The sequence below is a fragment of the Gobio gobio genome, assembly GCF_949357685.1.
Source record: "Gobio gobio genome assembly, chromosome: 4".
Taxonomy (NCBI): domain Eukaryota; kingdom Metazoa; phylum Chordata; class Actinopteri; order Cypriniformes; family Gobionidae; genus Gobio; species Gobio gobio.
The window spans coordinates 60,018,683-60,038,041 of record NC_137100.1 but is presented as its reverse complement, the minus strand read 5'-3'; positions in this window follow the sequence as shown (position 1 = coordinate 60,038,041).

Here is a 19,359-nt window from a genome sequence, read left to right as displayed (position 1 = left end):
ATTTTTCTGCTTCGTATTCGTCATCACTACGCTTGCGCCAATAGCGAGGCTGCGTGTTTGCATAAGCCGCAAAGCATTGTGGGTAATAGGACCGTTGTGGATTTGAAAACGGCATATTAAGCGAATAAACGTAGAATTTGCATTCCTGTTATGTTTCATATGTCTATATTTGATTGGTGCAAGTATATCAAACGTGTAAAAGTCGCAGGCTAAATTGTATGTTACCGTCAACGAGAAACAGAGCTAATTACCGGGGTTTATATACTCGGCGAAAATACAATGTGCTCTGGTAAGGGACTTTATGCAGATGCATCAGGACCCCCACGTTCTCCCTGCAAGCAAATATGGATGGGATAGCGCAAATCTCCTTGCTTGTATGATGGATGATCTGGCCTGTCCTCTCCCTTACCTTTTGTATTTAAATACATATGCATTTCTTTTATATTATTATATTAGCTACAGTTAAAATCATTCTGGTGAGAGAGTTCATGCTGTTGTAGCCGGACCACATGCACACGGGACATCGCAGGTGTTGTCCCTCTCCCTTACATTATAAAATAACTCTTAAATAATTACTGTGTTTTTTTGCTTGCTGCCTGAGCAACATTTCTCATTTGAATTCGACCTGATGCTCTAAAACAGTGGTTCTCAAACTTTTTATACCAAGTACCACCATAATGACCAACATTAAAATACAGTAGTGTAGTAGGCCTTACTATTCAGCTACAGCTCTGCACAGTTCAAAAAAGAGGCAGTTCCATCCTAATAGGAATACTTTTTTTGTTGTCAGCCACTTTAACACTGTAAATGCACAGTTTGTACATTAACACTGCACTGTGCTTACATACAGGTAAATCAAATAATTAAATAATGATTAAATTAAATTGTGTTAATCTAAAAGTTTAATTAAAACTGTAATGTACTTAAATGTAAAAAAAAAAAAAAAAAACTTTACTCAAATAAAGATACAATTAAAATGTATTGTTTTAACATTAATTTATATTTAAAGTCAAAATTCAATATTTGTTCTGAGTTTGTCACACCACAGAAAAAATTTATCATTAAATGTGTGCCAAATTTAAATTGTAAACGCTGTCTGCGCTGAAACTACGCCCACTAGCGGGAAAGCAGCGGTAAGAAGCACACAAGACAACTGGCCACCACTGGCACGAACTGCAATGATGGCACCAGATGTTGGCGGCAGAGCCGGCTCTCCCTATAAGCGAACTAAGCGGCTGCTTAGGGCCCCGCCGCCACTAGGGGGCCCCCTAACTACAGATTGCACTCGCCAGCGTCGCAGCAGTTTATCACGCAAGACGTTCAATTTGCGTCATTCGCACCGCGCGAAAAGCGCCTTCCGCGCCGCGGGACCTCTAGACGCGCGTCAACGCGCCTTTCCATTGACTTAACATTGAAATCAAATCACTCGCGCCAGACACTCTATTTGCGTTTGGTGTGAACGCAGCATAACGTTAGCTGTCCGTCGATTATGCTGAATCAACATTGCTTGCGCTATGGTCCAGCCGTCGGCCCCAGCTCTGGGCTTCAGAACGCGTAGAGACAGACCCACCTCCTTTGAATGTATTTTCTTTTTAACAGTTAACGTTACATGACCTACACTAGTTCTGGGAAAGAAAAAAACGAAAAATCTTTGTCTCAATAGACGCTTATTACAATAAAAAAATAGTTTAAGAACATTCGAGAGAAAGAAAGTAATAGGAAGAGAAAGATCAATCATTTGACAGTCAAAATCAAAATGAAGTTTAAAATAAAGCGGTTAAATACAAGCTTTTTCTTATGGTCTTAATTGAATAGGCAATTAAAGATTATTAATAAATATTAATCTATATAGCCTACTATTATGAAATATTTTATATATTGTTAAGCTAAATCGCCCAGACCATTTAAACCTAAAGAAAACACAGTGTCCTCCCTGAAACATTTTTGAATGATGATCGATACAAGACACCTAAAAGCAAAATGGATTTGTGGTAAATTTTAGTAAAGAACACTGTAAAAAAAATCAGGTCCCCAATTGAAAATTTTCTAGTGAGCGATCACATCTAAATTTTTCAGTTGGCCAAATTGAATTAATTTGAATTGATGCATTTTAATTCAATTAAAATTCAAGAAATTAAATTTGGCCAACTGAAAATTTTAGATGTGATCGCTCACTAGAAAATTTTCAATTGGGCACCTGATTTTTTTTTTACAGTGAATGTATTACTGTATGTAATCATAAAAGGTAAAAAATATCTCACTCCATGCTGTGAAGGTTTAAAATATGAACAGTAGCCTATGTAAGAGTTAATCAACCAATAATTAAATAATATAATTTAACATTGGATTTCTTTTAATTTACCCTTAACATAATTGTAAAAAACTAAATGTCACTTTCTCAGGAGGAGCCATTCTTAAATATTTTGGTGGTCGTGGAGAAAAATTTCATGAGGTTGACACAAGTAAATATTTCCCACTGCCTTTCTTTTGAATAGTTTTGTGCGCAACTTCAACATAGCTGATTTTCCTCTTGCCAATAAAAAATTTAGTTTTATAATCATAATTCACTATGTTGTCTAATTGTACTTTAATATTAATTTAAAATTAATGTGTTTTATCTACTCTGCATACTGTATTTATTATTAATTATATTATAATCTCAACAGCTGGAGGAGGCGACTCTACTGCTGCTTCAGAGCATAGCGAGCCGCATACCACTATGGCTAATGTTGTAAGTTAGCTATATACTGTTAATGCTAAATTATTAATATTTATTTGTTTACAACAAATTGACCTTAAATTTGCAAATCTATAATCTTTACTTTTACTGTTTCAGTGAGTGTACTTTAATAAGCAGTAAAATAATTGTAGGCAATCATGTTAAAAGATATACAGATGAAATATGTAAGTGTTAGATTGTATACAGTTGCTGGTTTGCAGTGCAATACTCCATTATTCACTGCAAGGCAGGGCCCCAAAATTATCCTGCTTAGGGCCCCCAGATTTACAGAGCCGGCCCTGGTTGGCGGGACGGGCGGATGAAGTCCTGTGTCAGTCCGGCAGTGGATTATCAGTGAATCCCAGTTGTCTCCGATGAACGTTTGTAAAACTATCCGGTGTAAAACGATCACTGCAGAGGCAGGTGTTGGTGGTGTTCAAGGTAGCTGTTCACAAAATGAATCCACCTCTTCTTGATATCAGCGATTTGGATTTATAAGCTTTTTATAGGTTTTACAGTTAGGTAATATGCATTTACATGATGAAGGCATAACTAGCTAGCTAACTGTAGGCTGTAGTAACTAACGGTAGTGACAGCAACGCGCGATTGAACGGGCGACCTGATGCGAATGACGTTAGTTGTTATGGTGTTAGGGGAGGGGCCAGGCTCAGTGGCTGCAGTGCGTCATCGAGCCACCTTTTTAGTACAACACAGTTCACAGTGTTTGTAACGTGTTTCAGCAATACATTTCTAACATTTATAATGTGTTTAGTACAGAAACAAATTTTAGAATCGTCTTTACAGCGACTTTAATTTAGTGATTCCTCTGCATACCACTAGAGGGAGCCTGAGTACCACACTTTGAGAACCACTGCTCTAAAATAAAGTTTATAAAAGCTATATGGACATATTTAAAAAAAAAATATATATATATATATATATATTAAAAATAACAATAACTATTAACCCTTGAGTATTGTTCAAATTCACGACCCTTTCGTTATGTTTGGGATGGCAAAAGTCCACTAAATTAAACTGCTGTAAAAATGTATCAGATTAATATTTTTTTCTTTTCTTTTTTGCATACATTTTTTTTCTCCACCCGACTTCTCGAGACGGAACGCGACGCTGTGATCACCGTTGTCCGGCATGTACATGCCGCCTCGGCTAAAGGTAAGGTGCGCAGTCACTGTTTTCCTGGTGCTGGTGTTCTCGATGCCGCTGCGCAGGTACCGGCAATTATGAATGGCGACGAGAGCATCGGTGCTGTTGTGCTTCACGCGGGGGTGAACGACACCAGGCTGCGGCAGACGGAGGTTCTGAAGACGGACTTCAGGAGCCTGATCGAGACTGTACGCAGAACATCACCCGCGACGAGGATCGTCGTGTCCGGACCGCTTCCCACATACAGACGAGGGCATGAAAGGTTCAGTATTTGCTCTAAATTAATGGTTATTGTCGTGGTGTAATGAACAGAAGCTGCTCTTTGTAAATAATTGGAATCTTTTCTGGGAGCGGCCAAGGCTTTTCCGTGCTGATGGCCTGCACCCCGGCAGGATCGGCGCGGATCTTCTGTCCGACAACATCTCCTAGACGCTACGCACCGTATGACTAGTAAGTCAAACTACACTTGACAGTTCTTGTTCTGTAGTGCATTGTGTAGAAACTGTGTCTGTTCCACGAATATTTAGGTCAAAATCCTCAATAGGATCCAGAGAAAATCTGATCATTATCAAACCAGATAATCTTGAAAGAAATGAACAAAAACATTCTCTAAAACTAGGTCTCCTTAACATTCGATCGCTCGCACCTAAAGCAGTTATTGTAAATGAAATGATCACAGATAATAGCTTTGATTTACTATGTCTGACTGAAACCTGGCTTAAACCTAATGACTATTACAGACCTATTTCAAATCTTCCATTTCTGTCTAAAATACCAGAAAAAATGGTGTCTGCTCAATTATGCTCTTACTTGCAAGAAAACTTTACCGATGAAAAATTTCAGTCTGGATTCAGAGCCCATCATAGCACAGAAACTGCGCTCGTTAAAATTACAAATGACTTACTCTTAGCTGCTGACCAAGGCTCAATACTAGTTTTACTTGATCTTAGTTCAGCATTCGACACCATAGATCATAAAATACTCTTAGATCGTCTACAAAATTACACTGGCATTCAGGGACGGGCATTAAAGTGGTTTAGATCGTATCTATCAGAGCGTTACCAATTTGTCTATTTAAACAGGGAACAGTCTAAGATAACGTCTGTAAATTATGGAGTGCCGCAAGGATCTGTGTTAGGCCCTCTGTTTTTTCTCAATATATATATATATACAGTGAGGAAAGTAAGTGTTTGAACACCCTGCTATTTTGCAAGTTTTCCCACTTAGAAATCATGGAGGGGTCTGAAATTGTCATCGTAGGTGCATGTCCACTGTGAGAGACATAATCTCTGAAAAAAAAAAAAAAAATCCAGAAATCACAATGTATGATTTTTTAAAAAACTATTTATTTGTATGATACAGCTGCAAATAAGTATTTGAACACCTGTCTATCAGCTAGAATTCTGACCCTCAAAGAGCTGTTAGTCTGCCTTTAAAATGTCCACCTCCACTCCATTTATTATCCTAAATTAGATGCACCTGTTTGAGGTCGTTAGCTGCATAAAGACACCTGTCCACCCCATAGAATCAGTAAGAATCCAACTACTAACATGGCCAAGACCAAAGAGCTGTCTGAAGACACTAGAGTCAAAATTGTACTCCTCCAAAAGGCTGGAACGGGCTACGGGGAAATTGCCAAGCAGCTTGGTGAAAAAAGGTCCACTGTTGGAGCAATCATTAGAAAATGGAAGAAGCTAAACATGACTGTCAATCTCCCTCGGACTGGGGCTCCATGCAAGATCTCACCTCGTGGGGTCTCAATGATCCTAAGAAAGGTGAGAAATCAGCCCAGAACTACACGGGAGGAGCTGGTCAATGACCTGAAAAGAGCTGGGACCACCGTTTCCAAGGTTACTGTTGGTAATACACTAAGACGTCATGGTTTGAAATCATGCATGGCACGGAAGGTTCCCCTGCTTAAACCAGCACATGTCCAGGCCCGTCTTAAGTTTGCCAATGACCATTTGGATGATCCAGAGGAGTCATGGGAGAAAGTCATGTGGTCAGATGAGACCAAAATAGAACTTTTTGGTCATAATTCCACTAAACGTGTTTGGAGGAAGAAGAATGATGATGAGTACCATCCCAAGAACACCATCCCTACTGTGAAGCACGGGGGTGGTAGCATCATGCTTTGGGGGTGTTTTTCTGCACATGGGACAGGGCGACTGCACTGTTTTAAGGAGAGGATGACCGGGGCCATGTATTGCGAGATTTTTTGGCAACAACCTCCTTCCCTCAGTTAGAGCATTGAAGATGGGTCGAGGCTGGGTCTTCCAACATGACAATGACTTGAAGCGCACAGCCAGGATAACCAAGGAGTGGCTCTGTAAGAAGCATATCACGGTTCTGGCGTGGCCTAGCCAGTCTCCAGACCTAAACCCAATAGAGAATCTTTGGAGGGAGCTCAAACTCCGTGTTTCTCAGCGACAGGGCAGAAACCTGACTGATCTAGAGAAGATCTGTGTGGAGGAGTGGGCCAAAATCCCTCCTGCAGTGTGTGCAAACCTGGTGAGAAACTACAGGAAACGTTTGACCTCTGTAATTGCAAACAAAGGCTACTGTACCAAATATTAACATTGATTTTCTCAGGTGTTCAAATACTTAATTTCAGCTGTATCATACAAATAAATAGTTAAAAAATCATACATTGTGATTTCTGGAATTTTTTTTTTTTTTTTTTTTTTTAGATTATGTCTCTCACAGTGGACATGCACCTACGATGACAAATTCAGACCCCTCCATGATTTCTAAGTTGGAGAACTTGCAAAATAGCAGGGTGTTCAAATACTTGTTTTCCTCACTGTTTATATATGCTGCCACTTGGTAATATTATAAGAAAACATGACATTAGTTCCCACTGTTATGCCGGTGATACTCAGTTATATATTTCAGCACGACCAGATGAAATCTCAAAATTATCCAAGCTAACAGAGTGTTATTAAAGATATAAAATATTGGATGACCTGTAATTTTCTCCTCCTAAATTCAGATAAGACTGAGGTATTACTTATTGGACCAAAAACTGGTACACAGAATCTCTTAAATTATAATTGACATTTGGAAGGACGTACTGTTACTTCATCTGCTACAGTTAAAGACTTGGGTGTTCTATTAGACAGCAACTTGTTTTTTGAAAAAAATCATATTTCAAATACTATAAAAACAGCCTTCTTCCACCTCAGAAACATCGCTAAGCTACGAAACATGCTATCCGTCTCTGATGCAGAAAAGTTAGTTTATGCATTTATGACCTCTAGACTAGATTACTGTAATGCACTACTAGCTGGCTGTCCTGCCTCCTCAATAAACAAGCTACAATTAGTCCAAAATGCAGCTGCTAGAGTTCTTACTAGGTCAAGAAAATATGATCACACAACACCAATTCTAACATCTCTACACTGGTTACCTGTTAAGTTTCGTATAGATCAATTATAAAGTATTGCTACTGACCTATAAGGCCCTAAATGGTTTAGCTCCTGTGTATTTAACTGATCTTCTATCGCCTTTATAACCCATCACGATCTTTAAGATCACTAAACTCTGGGCTTCTGGTAATACCGAGGATATCCAAGTCAACTAAAGGAGGAAGAACGTTTTCATATTTGGCACCTAAACTATGGGCTAGCCTTCCTAATAATGTTCGGGGCTAAGACTCAATCCTCCAGTTTAAATCTAGATTAAAGACGCATCTCTTTCATTCACATGATGCATCTCCTAACCTTGTACTCTGTAGTTGTATCAATGCACATGATCATCTTTACTTAATGCCTTGAACAGCAGCTACGCTAATTATTTTTCTGTTCTGTTTTATCTCGCGACGCCCATCCCGAGGTAACTAGAGAGTCCGTCAGCTCCAGTCTGGATCCAGCTTCTCGTAAAGACTTCAGATGACCACCACCTGTGAAGAGACGACTCAACTCCTGCGAGGACTTCAGATGACACAGCCCTGCATCAACACACACACACGCACTCATGCTCATCTCTATACCCTATTCATTAACAACATGTACTCTTATTTCTGTGCCATAGTTATTGTATTGATTAATAATAGATAGTTAGCTAATCTGTGTGCTTTGTATATGTGCATTTCTGAAATGCATAACATGTACAAATCAATTTCAATTGTAATGTAGATGCATTTTCTGTGAAGCTGCTTTGAAACGATATGTATCGTGAAAAGCGCTATACAAATCAATTTGAATTGAATTGAATTGAATAAATCTGTTAATCAACCTCAGTCCTGATCAAAACTACTAAATGTTTAAAAAAAAAAAAAATCTGGATTTTTTACTCTTTAATTGCCAAATTCACAAATGATGTCACTGATTGGGGGGGAAAAAACAAAATTACTAATTTTATTGTTTTAACCTTTCCTCGCAGTCTTGGACATGTGAAAGATTAGTATCAACAGTGGCTTTGATGCATTGTTAGTTTTTGTGCAGCATCAGATTTTATTTTTTCTCTCCCTCATTTATATGCTGTTATACTCCATATAAAAGCCAGAAACTAAGCTTCTTTTTTTGGTTGCACAGGTCTATCTAAAGGGTTAATGGTGCCACCTGGTGATCAACAGTAAAAATGACACATTTTACCTCTGCCCAACAGGGAAAACCACCAACAATCAGAATGCATGATTAAATACGGAAGAATGCATATATATATATATATATATATATATATATATATATATATATATATATATATATATATATATATATATATATATATATATATATATATATATATATATATATATATATATATATATATATATCTCTATCCAGTCCACAATCACTTTTTATATTGAAAATAAGTGATTTTTGTGTGGGTTTTTCTTCTTCCCCAAATCACTGTCAATTAAAGAGTACAAATCCTGGATTTAAAGAAAAAAAAAACCCACATTTAGTAGTTTTGATCAGGACTGAGGTTGATTAATCGATTCATGCAACAAAAACCAAAAAAATTGGGATTTTTTTTTATCTGACTGATGTTATTAATTTTGAGGAGTACAGAATGTTTATTGTGCAAGTGAGAGAAATAAATGCTGACATTTAGTCTAGAACTACAATAAGCATGATGTTTCCGCACAACGCCTCTGCACTTATTTTTGTCAACATGGGGGCAGGAGAGCTGTCAATGAAATGAATGTGTAAAAAGTAAGTTGGATATTTAGTTGTAAATTTGAAAAGTAATGCCGTTACTTTACTAGTTAGTTGTAAAAAGTAATATTATGTTGTAAGTCAAGTTGGTTCTAATGCAATGTCACGCCCAACAGTGACACTTGGTGGTGGCCGCTGGGATTGAACCAGCAACCTTCTGCACATGAGTTCTATGGTATAGACCACTGGACCACCATCACACCCCCTTTAATGATGCTTTATATAATAAAAGGCAATGAGAGAAACAAAATTCGTCCCCTCACAGTTGTCATGAAGAGCAAAATGAGATATATAGACCAAAACCACAATTTGTACCAGGCTGTAAACATGTTTTTTCTTTCTACTGTAAAGATGGGCATTTTAACATGGGGCTCAATGATGAGATTCTGCTCCCTTTTGGAGCCTGTCCCTAGCGGCCAGTCGATGAATTGCAGTCTGGGTCACTTCCGTATTGGCTTCATGGCCGGGGGGAGGTTGCCTCGTTGCCGCTGGGTGTAGGTGAATCCGCCTGTGATGCCATCAAGTGCACTGCAGCGCTTGCCGCTGATATCCCGGACTAAAAGAACCGTCTTGAACAGATCTGTCTCTCGCAAGTTATTACAGTTGGTGTGTTTTGTTGTTTAATCATAACGATCGCGTTATTGGAGCTGTTGAGAATCGGATCTATTGAATTTACATTACATCCACTTCTGCCGAAATACATGAAAGTAAGTGGCCGGTGAACTGGGAGAAGAATAGAGGAAACTTTAAAGTTACTTACACAATGTGTATCTGATATGAATAAAACTCGTTGTCTAAGTATAATGGAACAGGGGTTGTTTTTACTGCTTTTATAGACATCGGCATGTATTTTACAAACTCTACACCTGTATTGGTTTGCTGCTACTTGTGTATATTTAATAAATGTCTGAAACCTATAACAAACACGCGGTTGAAAACCGTGGATAGTTGTTGTATATGTGACGAGCGCGTCTGTCGCTGGCCCAGCGCCAACTAGTCAGCGAGTCAATGCGGCGCGAGAGCGTTTGGATTTAGGAGTTGATCGCATGGTGCGCCGACCCCTCTAACCACAGCGGTGTGGGACCAGCCCCAAGACTAGTCGGACATGTGTGGTAGTACACTCGAAAGAGTTGAACTAACTTCACAAAAGCTAAAGAATCTTTGTCCATTTTTCTGCTTCGTATTCGTCATCACTACGCTTGCGCCAATAGCGAGGCTGCGTGTTTGCATAAGCCGCAAAGCATTGTGGGTAATAGGACCGTTGTGGATTTGAAAACGGCATATTAAGCGAATAAACGTAGAATTTGCATTCCTGTTATGTTTCATATGTCTATATTTGATTGGTGCAAGTATATCAAACGTGTAAAAGTCGCAGGCTAAATTGTATGTTACCGTCAACGAGAAACAGAGCTAATTACCGGGGTTTATATACTCGGCGAAAATACAATGTGCTCTGGTAAGGGACTTTATGCAGATGCATCAGGACCCCCACGTTCTCCCTGCAAGCAAATATGGATGGGATAGCGCAAATCTCCTTGCTTGTATGATGGATGATCTGGCCTGTCCTCTCCCTTACCTTTTGTATTTAAATACATACGCGTTTCTTTTATTTTATTAAAATTAGCTACAGTTAAAATCATTCTGGTGAGAGAGTTCATGCTGTTGTAGCCGGACCACATGCACACGGGACGTCGCAGGTGTTGTCCCTCTCCCTTACATTTTAAAAGAACTCTTAAATAATTACTGTGTTTTTTTGCTTGCTGCCAGAGCAACATTTCTCATTTGAATTCGACCTGATGCTCTAAAACAGTGGTTCTCAAACTTTTTATACCAAGTACCACCATAATGACCAACATTAAAATACAGTAGTGTAGTAGGCCTTACTATTCAGCTACAGCTCTGCACAGTTCAAAAAAGAGGCAGTTCCATCCTAATAGGAATATTTTTTTTGTTGTCAGCCACTTTAACACTGTAAATGCACAGTTTGTACATTAACACTGCACTGTGCTTACATACAGGTAAATCAAATAATTAAATAATGATTAAATTAAATTGTGTAAATCTAAAAGTTTAATTAAAATTGTAATGTACTTAAATGTAAAAAAAAAAAAACTTTACACAAATAAAGATACAATTAAAATGTATTGTTTTAACATTAATTTATATTTAAAGTCAAAATTCAATATTTGTTCTGAGTTTGTCACACCACAGAAAAAATGTATCATAAAATGTGTGCCAAATTTAAATTATAAACACTGTCTGCGCTGAAACTACGCCCACTAGCGGGAAAGCAGCGGTAAGAAGCACACAAGACAACTGGCCACCACTGGCACGAACTGCAATGATGGCACCAGATGTTGGCGGGACGGGCGGATGAAGTCCTGTGTCAGTCCGGCAGTGGATTATCAGTGAATCCCAGTTGTCTCCGATGAACGTTTGTAAAACTATCCGGTGTAAAACGATCACTGCAGAGGCAGGTGTTGGTGGTGTTCAAGGTAGCTGAAATGTCACAAAATGAATCCACCTCTTCTTGATATCAGCGATTTGGATTTATAAGCTTTTTATAGGTTTTACAGTTAGGTAATATGCATTTACATGATGAAGGCATAACTAGCTAGCTAACTGTAGGCTCTTAGTAACTAACGGTAGTGACAGCAACGCGCGAGTGAACGGGCGACCTGATGCGAATGACGTTAGTTGTTATGGTGTTAGGGGAGGGGCCAGGCTCAGTGGCTGCAGTGCGTCATCGAGCCACCTTTTTAGTACAACACAGTTCACAGTGTTTGTAACGTGTTTCAGCAATACATTTCTAACATTTATAATGTGTTTAGTACAGAAACAAATTTTAGAATCGTCTTTACAGCAACTTTAATTTAGTGATTCCTCTGCATACCACTAGAGGGAGCCTGAGTACCACACTTTGAGAACCACTGCTCTAAAATAAAGTTTATAAAAGCTATAGACATATTTAAAAAAAAAAAAAAAATATGTATATATATATATTAAAAATAACAATAACTATTAACCCTTGAGTATTGTTCAAATTCACGACCCTTTCGTTATGTTTGGGATGGCAAAAGTCCACTAAATTAAACTGCTGTAAAAATGTATCCGATGAATATATTTTTCTTTTCTTTTTTGCATACATTTTTTTTCTCCACCCGACTTCTCGAGACGGAACGCGACGCTGTGATCACCGTTGTCCGGCATGTACATGCCGCCTCGGCTAAAGGTAAGGTGCGCAGTAACTGTTTTCCTGGTGCTCGTGTTCTCGATGCCGCTGCGCAGGTACCGGCAATTATGAATGGCGACGAGAGCATCGGTGCTGTTGTGCTTCACGCGGGGGTGAACGACACCAGGCTGCGGCAGACGGAGGTTCTGAAGACGGACTTCAGGAGCCGGATCGAGACTGTACGCAGAACATCACCCGCGACGAGGATCGTCGTGTCCGGACCGCGTCCCACATACAGACGAGGGCATGAAAGGTTCAGTATTTGCTCTAAATGAATGGTTATTGTCGTGGTGTAATGAACAGAAGCTGCTCTTTGTAAATAATTGGAATCTTTTCTGGGAAAAGCGGCCAAGGCTTTTCCGTGCTGATGGCCTGCACCCCGGCAGGATCGGCGCGGATCTTCTGTCCGACAACATCTCCTAGACGCTACGCACCGTATGACTAGTAAGTCAAACTACACTTGACAGTTCTTGTTCTGTAGTGCATTGTGTAGAAACTGTGTCTGTTCCACGAATATTTAGGTCAAAATCCTCAATAGGATCTAGAGAAAATCTGATCATTATCAAACCAGATAATCTTGAAAGAAATGAACAAAAACATTCTCTAAAACTAGGTCTCCTTAACATTCGATCGCTCGCACCTAAAGCAGTTATTGTAAATGAAATGATCACAGATAATAGCTTTGATTTACTCTGTCTTACTGAAACCTGGCTTAAACCTAATGACTATTACAGACCTATTTCAAATCTTCCATTTCTGTCTAAAATACCAGAAAAAATGGTGTCTGCTCAATTATGCTCTTACTTGCAAGAAAACGTTACCGATGAAAAATTTCAGTCTGGATTCAGAGCCCATCATAGCACAGAAACTGCGCTCGTTAAAATCACAAATGACTTACTCTTAGCTGCTGACCAAGGCTCAATACTAGTTTTACTTGATCTTAGTTCAGCATTCGACACCATAGATCATAAAATACTCTTAGATCGTCTACAAAATTACACTGGCATTCAGGGACGGGCATTAAAGTGGTTTAGATCGTATCTATCAGAGCGTTACCAATTTGTCTATTTAAACAGGGAACAGTCTAAGATAACGTCTGTAAATTATGGAGTGCCGCAAGGATCTGTGTTAGGCCCTCTGTTTTTTCTCAATATATATATACAGTGAGGAAAGTAAGTATTTGAACACCCTGCTATTTTCCAAGTTCTCCCACTTAGAAATCATGGAGGGGTCTGAAATTGTCATCGTAGGTGCATGTCCACTGTGAGAGACATAATCTCTGAAAAAAAAAAAAATCCAGAAATCACAATGTATGATTTTTTTTTTTTTACTATTTATTTGTATGATACAGCTGCAAATAAGTATTTGAACACCTGTCTATCAGCTAGAATTCTGACCCTCAAAGAGCTGTTAGTCTGCCTTTAAAATGTCCACCTCCACTCCATTTATTATCCTAAATTAGATGCACCTGTTTGAGGTCGTTAGCTGCATAAAGACACCTGTCCACCCCATAGAATCAGTAAGAATCCAACTACTAACATGGCCAAGACCAAAGAGCTGTCCGAAGACACTAGAGTCAAAATTGTACTCCTCCAAAAGGCTGGAAAGGGCTACGGGGAAATTGCCAAGCAGCTTGGTGAAAAAAGGTCCACTGTTGGAGCAATCATTAGAAAATGGAAGAAGCTAAACATGACTGTCAATCTCCCTCGGACTGGGGCTCCATGCAAGATCTCACCTCGTGGGGTCTCAATGATCCCAAGAAAGGTGAGAAATCAGCCCAGAACTACACGGGAGGAGCTGGTCAATGACCTGAAAAGAGCTGGGACAACCGTTTCCAAGGTTACTGTTGGTAATACACTGAGACGTCATGGTTTGAAATCATGCATGGCACGGAAGGTTCCCCTGCTTAAACCAGCACATGTCCAGGCCCGTCTTAAGTTTGCCAATGACCATTTGGATGATCCAGAGGAGTCATGGGAGAAAGTCATGTGGTCAGATGAGACCAAAATATAACTTTTTGGTCATAATTCCACTAAACGTGTTTGGAGGAAGAAGAATGATGATGAGTACCATCCCAAGAACACCATCCCTACTGTGAAGCACGGGGGTGGTAGCATCATGCTTTGGGGGTGTTTTTCTGCACATGGGACAGGGCGACTGCACTGTTTTAAGGAGAGGATGACGGGGCCATATATTGCGAGATTCTTTGGCAACAACCTCCTTCCCTCCGTTAGAGCATTGAAGATGGGTCGAGGCTGGGTCTTCCAACATGACAATGACCCGAAGCGCACAGCCAGGATAACCAAGGAGTGGCTCTGTAAGAAGCATATCAAGGTTCTGGTGTGGCCTAGCCAGTCTCCAGACCTAAACCCAATAGAGAATCTTTGGAGGGAGCTCAAACTCCGTGTTTCTCAGCGACAGGCCAGAAACCTGACTGATCTAGAGAAGATCTGTGTGGAGGAGTGGGCCAAAATCCCTCCTGCAGTGTGTGCAAACCTGGTGAGAAACTACAGGAAACGTTTGACCTCTGTAATTGCAAACAAAGGCTACTGTACCAAATATTAACATTGATTTTCTCAGGTGTTCAAATACTTAATTTCAGCTGTATCATACAAATAAATAGTTAAAAAAATCATACATTGTGATTTCTGGATTTTTTTTATTTTATTTTTTTTTTAGATTATGTCTCTCACAGTGGACATGCACCTACGATGACAAATTCAGACCCCTCCATGATTTCTAAGTTGGAGAACTTGCAAAATAGCAGGGTGTTCAAATACTTGTTTTCCTCACTGTTTATATATGCTGCCACTTGGTAATATTATAAGAAAACATGACATTAGTTCCCACTGTTATGCCGGTGATACTCAGTTATATATTTCAGCACGACCAGATGAAATCTCTAAATTATCCAAGCTAACAGAGTGTTATTAAAGATATAAAATATTGGATGACCTGTCATTTTCTCCTCCTAAATTCAGATAAGACTGAGGTATTACTTATTGGACCAAAAACTGGTACACAGAATCTCTTAAATTATAATTGACATTTAGAAGGACGTACTGTTACTTCATCTGCTACAGTTAAAGACTTGGGTGTTCTATTAGACAGCAACTTGTCTTTTGAAAAAAATCATATTTCAAATACTATAAAAACAGCCTTCTTCCACCTCAGAAACATCGCTAAGCTACGAAACATGCTATCTGTCTCTGATGCAGAAAAGTTAGTTTATACATTTATGACCTCTAGACTAGATTACTGTAATGCACTACTAGCTGGCTGTCCTGCCTCCTCAATAAATGATGTTTTATTAAACAAAGTTCGGGAGGAGCACGTTCAGATAATTGACACAGGTGGAGGAGCATGTTCAGATAATTGACACAGGTGGAGAGTACTCAGCTAATCAACAAAGAGGTGTATATATACGCAGCCGTCTCACCTCCATTTTGTTGACAGTTCATCAGCATCCCTCCACCACCCCTTCTCCACGTTTCTGCTCTTTTAGTTCTAACCACTTACATACGGGGGGTACTCTGGGTTCGGGCCAAAGACCGAGCTCGAAGCCCTCCCCCCGGACAGCACGCCAAATACGCATTAAATTTACTCTATGAATTATATGTAAGTGTGAACTCGTGAAACAAGCTACAATTAGTCCAAAATGCAGCTGCTAGAGTTCTTACTAGGTCAAGAAAATATGATCACACAACACCAATTCTAACATCTCTACACTGGTTACCTGTTAAGTTTCGTATAGATCAATTATAAAGTATTGCTACTGACCTATAAGGCCCTAAATGGTTTAGCTCCTGTGTATTTAACTGATCTTCTATCGCCTTTATAACCCATCACGATCTTTAAGATCACTAAACTCTGGGCTTCTGGTAATACCGAGGATATCCAAGTCAACTAAAGGAGGAAGAACGTTTTCATATTTGGCACCTAAACTATGGGCTAGCCTTCCTAATAATGTTCGGGGCTAAGACTCAATCCTCCAGTTTAAATCTAGATTAAAGACGCATCTCTTTCATTCACATGATGCATCTCCTAACCTTGTACTCTGTAGTTGTATCAATGCACATGATCATCTTTACTTAATGCCTTGAACAGCAGCTACGCTAATTATTTTTCTGTTCTGTTTTATCTCGCGACGCCCATCCTGAGGTAACTAGAGAGTCCGTCAGCTCCAGTCTGGATCCAGCTTCTCGTAAAGACTTCAGATGACCACCACCTGTGAAGAGACGACTCAACTCCTGCGAGGACTTCAGATGACACAGCTCTGCATCAACACACACACACGCACTCATGCTCATCTCTATACCCTATTCATTAACAACATGTACTCTTATTTCTGTGCCATAGTTATTGTATTGATTAAGTAAGGAATAATTGACGACGGGCCGTTCAATTATTAGAACAATAATGCACACCTGAGGTGGTGATGCGGTCACGACGCGAAACGGAGTGGCTGTTACACCTCGGGTGTGCATTATTATTCTAATAATTGAACGCCCCGGAGTCAATTATTCCGCTTATACAACGGTTACCACACCTCAAGACATCGATCCGAAGATATATTTAAAGGGATTCGTCCGGTTTTTGTACTTAAATCGCTATTGTGAGTAGGACTATTTCTTCCGCGTCTCATCCAACGGCTCTTTTGCTAGTTCCAAAACGTCATTTTAAAGCTGTTAACGAAGGCTTGAGCCGTTGATAGCATTCTACTGCAGTTATTAATAAAGTTATTAGAATGAGAGAGAGAATGAGAGAGAGAGAAAGAGAGAGAGAGAGAGAGAGAGAGAGAGAGAGAGAGCTTGTGTGAATTAGGCTACCTCTGTGCGTCTCTAAACAGCGCTGTTATTACCTCGCTAGTGAAAAAATGTCACGTGTAGCCTTTAAGTTGCTCCACTATATAGGCTAACTGATCAAATCGTCAGGGCAGCGCTGACACCTTTGTGTGCAAACTGTAGTGCGAGTGAGTGTGTGTGATTTCAGTAATGAGACAGAAAAGCTTCCCTTTGATGTCCGCTTCCGTCTGTTGGTTTTCATCTGGACTGTCTAATACTGCTGCCGCCCAGTTGTTGAACGTTTTATATTCACCGTAAATATTAAGATTTACTTTAGGAAAATCGTCTGTCATATTGTTGTTTTTTAGTCCGTTATTACAGTTAACTATGCGAAGTGATATGGAACTGTAATGCGGTCAAGAGCTGCCTGGAACTACGTTCGCTGTGCATCTCCCAGAAAATAATTGCACACCTCAGAACGTTCATCAGCCAATCAGATTCAAACATTCAACGGCCCCGTAGTATAATAATAGATAGTTAGCTAATCTGTGTGCTTTGTATATGTGCATTTCTGAAATGCATAACATGTACAAATCAATTTCAATTGTAATGTAGATGCATTTTCTGTGAAGCTGCTTTGAAACGATATGTATCGTGAAAAGCGCTATACAAATCAATTTGAATGGAATTGAATTGAATAAATCTGTTAATCAACCTCAGTCCTGATCAAAACTACTAAATGTTTAAAAAAAAAAAAAAAATCTGGATTTTTTACTCTTTAATTGCCAAATTCACAAATGATGTCACTGATTGGGGGGGAAAAAACAAAATTACTAATTTTATTGTTTTAACCTTTCCTCGCAGTCTTGGACATGTGAAAGATTAGTATCAACAGTGGCTTTGATGCATTGTTAGTTTTTGTGCAGCATCAGATTTTATTTTTTCTCTCCCTCATTTATATGCTGTTATACTCCATATAAAAGCCAGAAACGAAGCTTCTTTTTTTTGGTTGCACAGGTCTATCTAAAGGGTTAATGGTGCCACCTGGTGATCAACAGTAAAAATGACACATTTTACCTCTGCCCAACAGGGAAAACCACCAACAATCAGAATGCATGATTAAATACGGAAGAATGCATATATATATATATATATATATATATATATATATCCAGTCCACAATCACTTTTTATATTGAAAATAAGTGATTTTTGTGTGGGTTTTTCTTCTTCCCCAAATCACTGTCAATTAAAGAGTACAAATCCTGGATTTAAAGAAAAAAAACCCACATTTAGTAGTTTTGATCAGGACTGAGGTTGATTAATCGATTCATGCAACAAAAACAAAAAAAATTGGGATTTTTTTTTATCTGACTGATGTTATTAATTTTGAGGAGTACAGAATGTTTATTGTGCAAGTGAGAGAAATAAATGCTGACATTTAGTCTAGAACTACAATAAGCATGATGTTTCCGCGCAACGCCTCTGCACTTATTTTTGTCAACATGGGGGCAGGAGAGCTGTCAATGAAATGAATGTGGAAAAAGTAAGTTGGATATTTAGTTGTAAATTTGAAAAGTAATGCCGTTACTCTACTAGTTAGTTGTAAAAAGTAATATTATGTTGTAAGTCAAGTTGGTTATAATGCAATGTCACGCCTAACAGTGACACTTGGTTGTGGCCGCTGGGATTGAACCAGCAACCTTCTGCACATGAGTTCTATGGTATAGACCACTGGACCACCATCACACCCCCTTTAATGATGCTTTATATAATAAAAGGCAATGAGAGAAACAAAATTCGTCCCCTCACAGTTGTCATGAAGAGCAAAATGAGATATATAGACCAAAACCACAATTTGTACCAGGCTGTAAACATGTTTTTTCTTTCTTTCTTTCTACTGTAAAGATGGGCATTTTAACATGGGGCTCAATGATGAGATTCTGCTCCCTTTTGGAGCCTGTCCCTAGCGGCCAGTCGATGAATTGCAGTCTGGGTCACTTCCGTATTGGCTTACATGGCCGGGGGGAGGTTGCCTCGTTGCCGCTGGGTGTAGGTGAATCCGCCTGTGATGCCATCAAGTGCACTGCAGCGCTTGCCGCTGACATCCCGGACTAAAAGAACCGTCTTGAACAGATCTGTCTCTCGCAAGTTATTACAGTTGGTGTGTTTTGTTGTTTAATCATAACGATCGCGTTATTGGAGCAGTTGACAATCGGATCTATTGAATTTACATTACATCCACTTCTGCCGAAATACATGAAAGTAAGTGGCCGGTGAACTGGGAGAAGAATAGAGG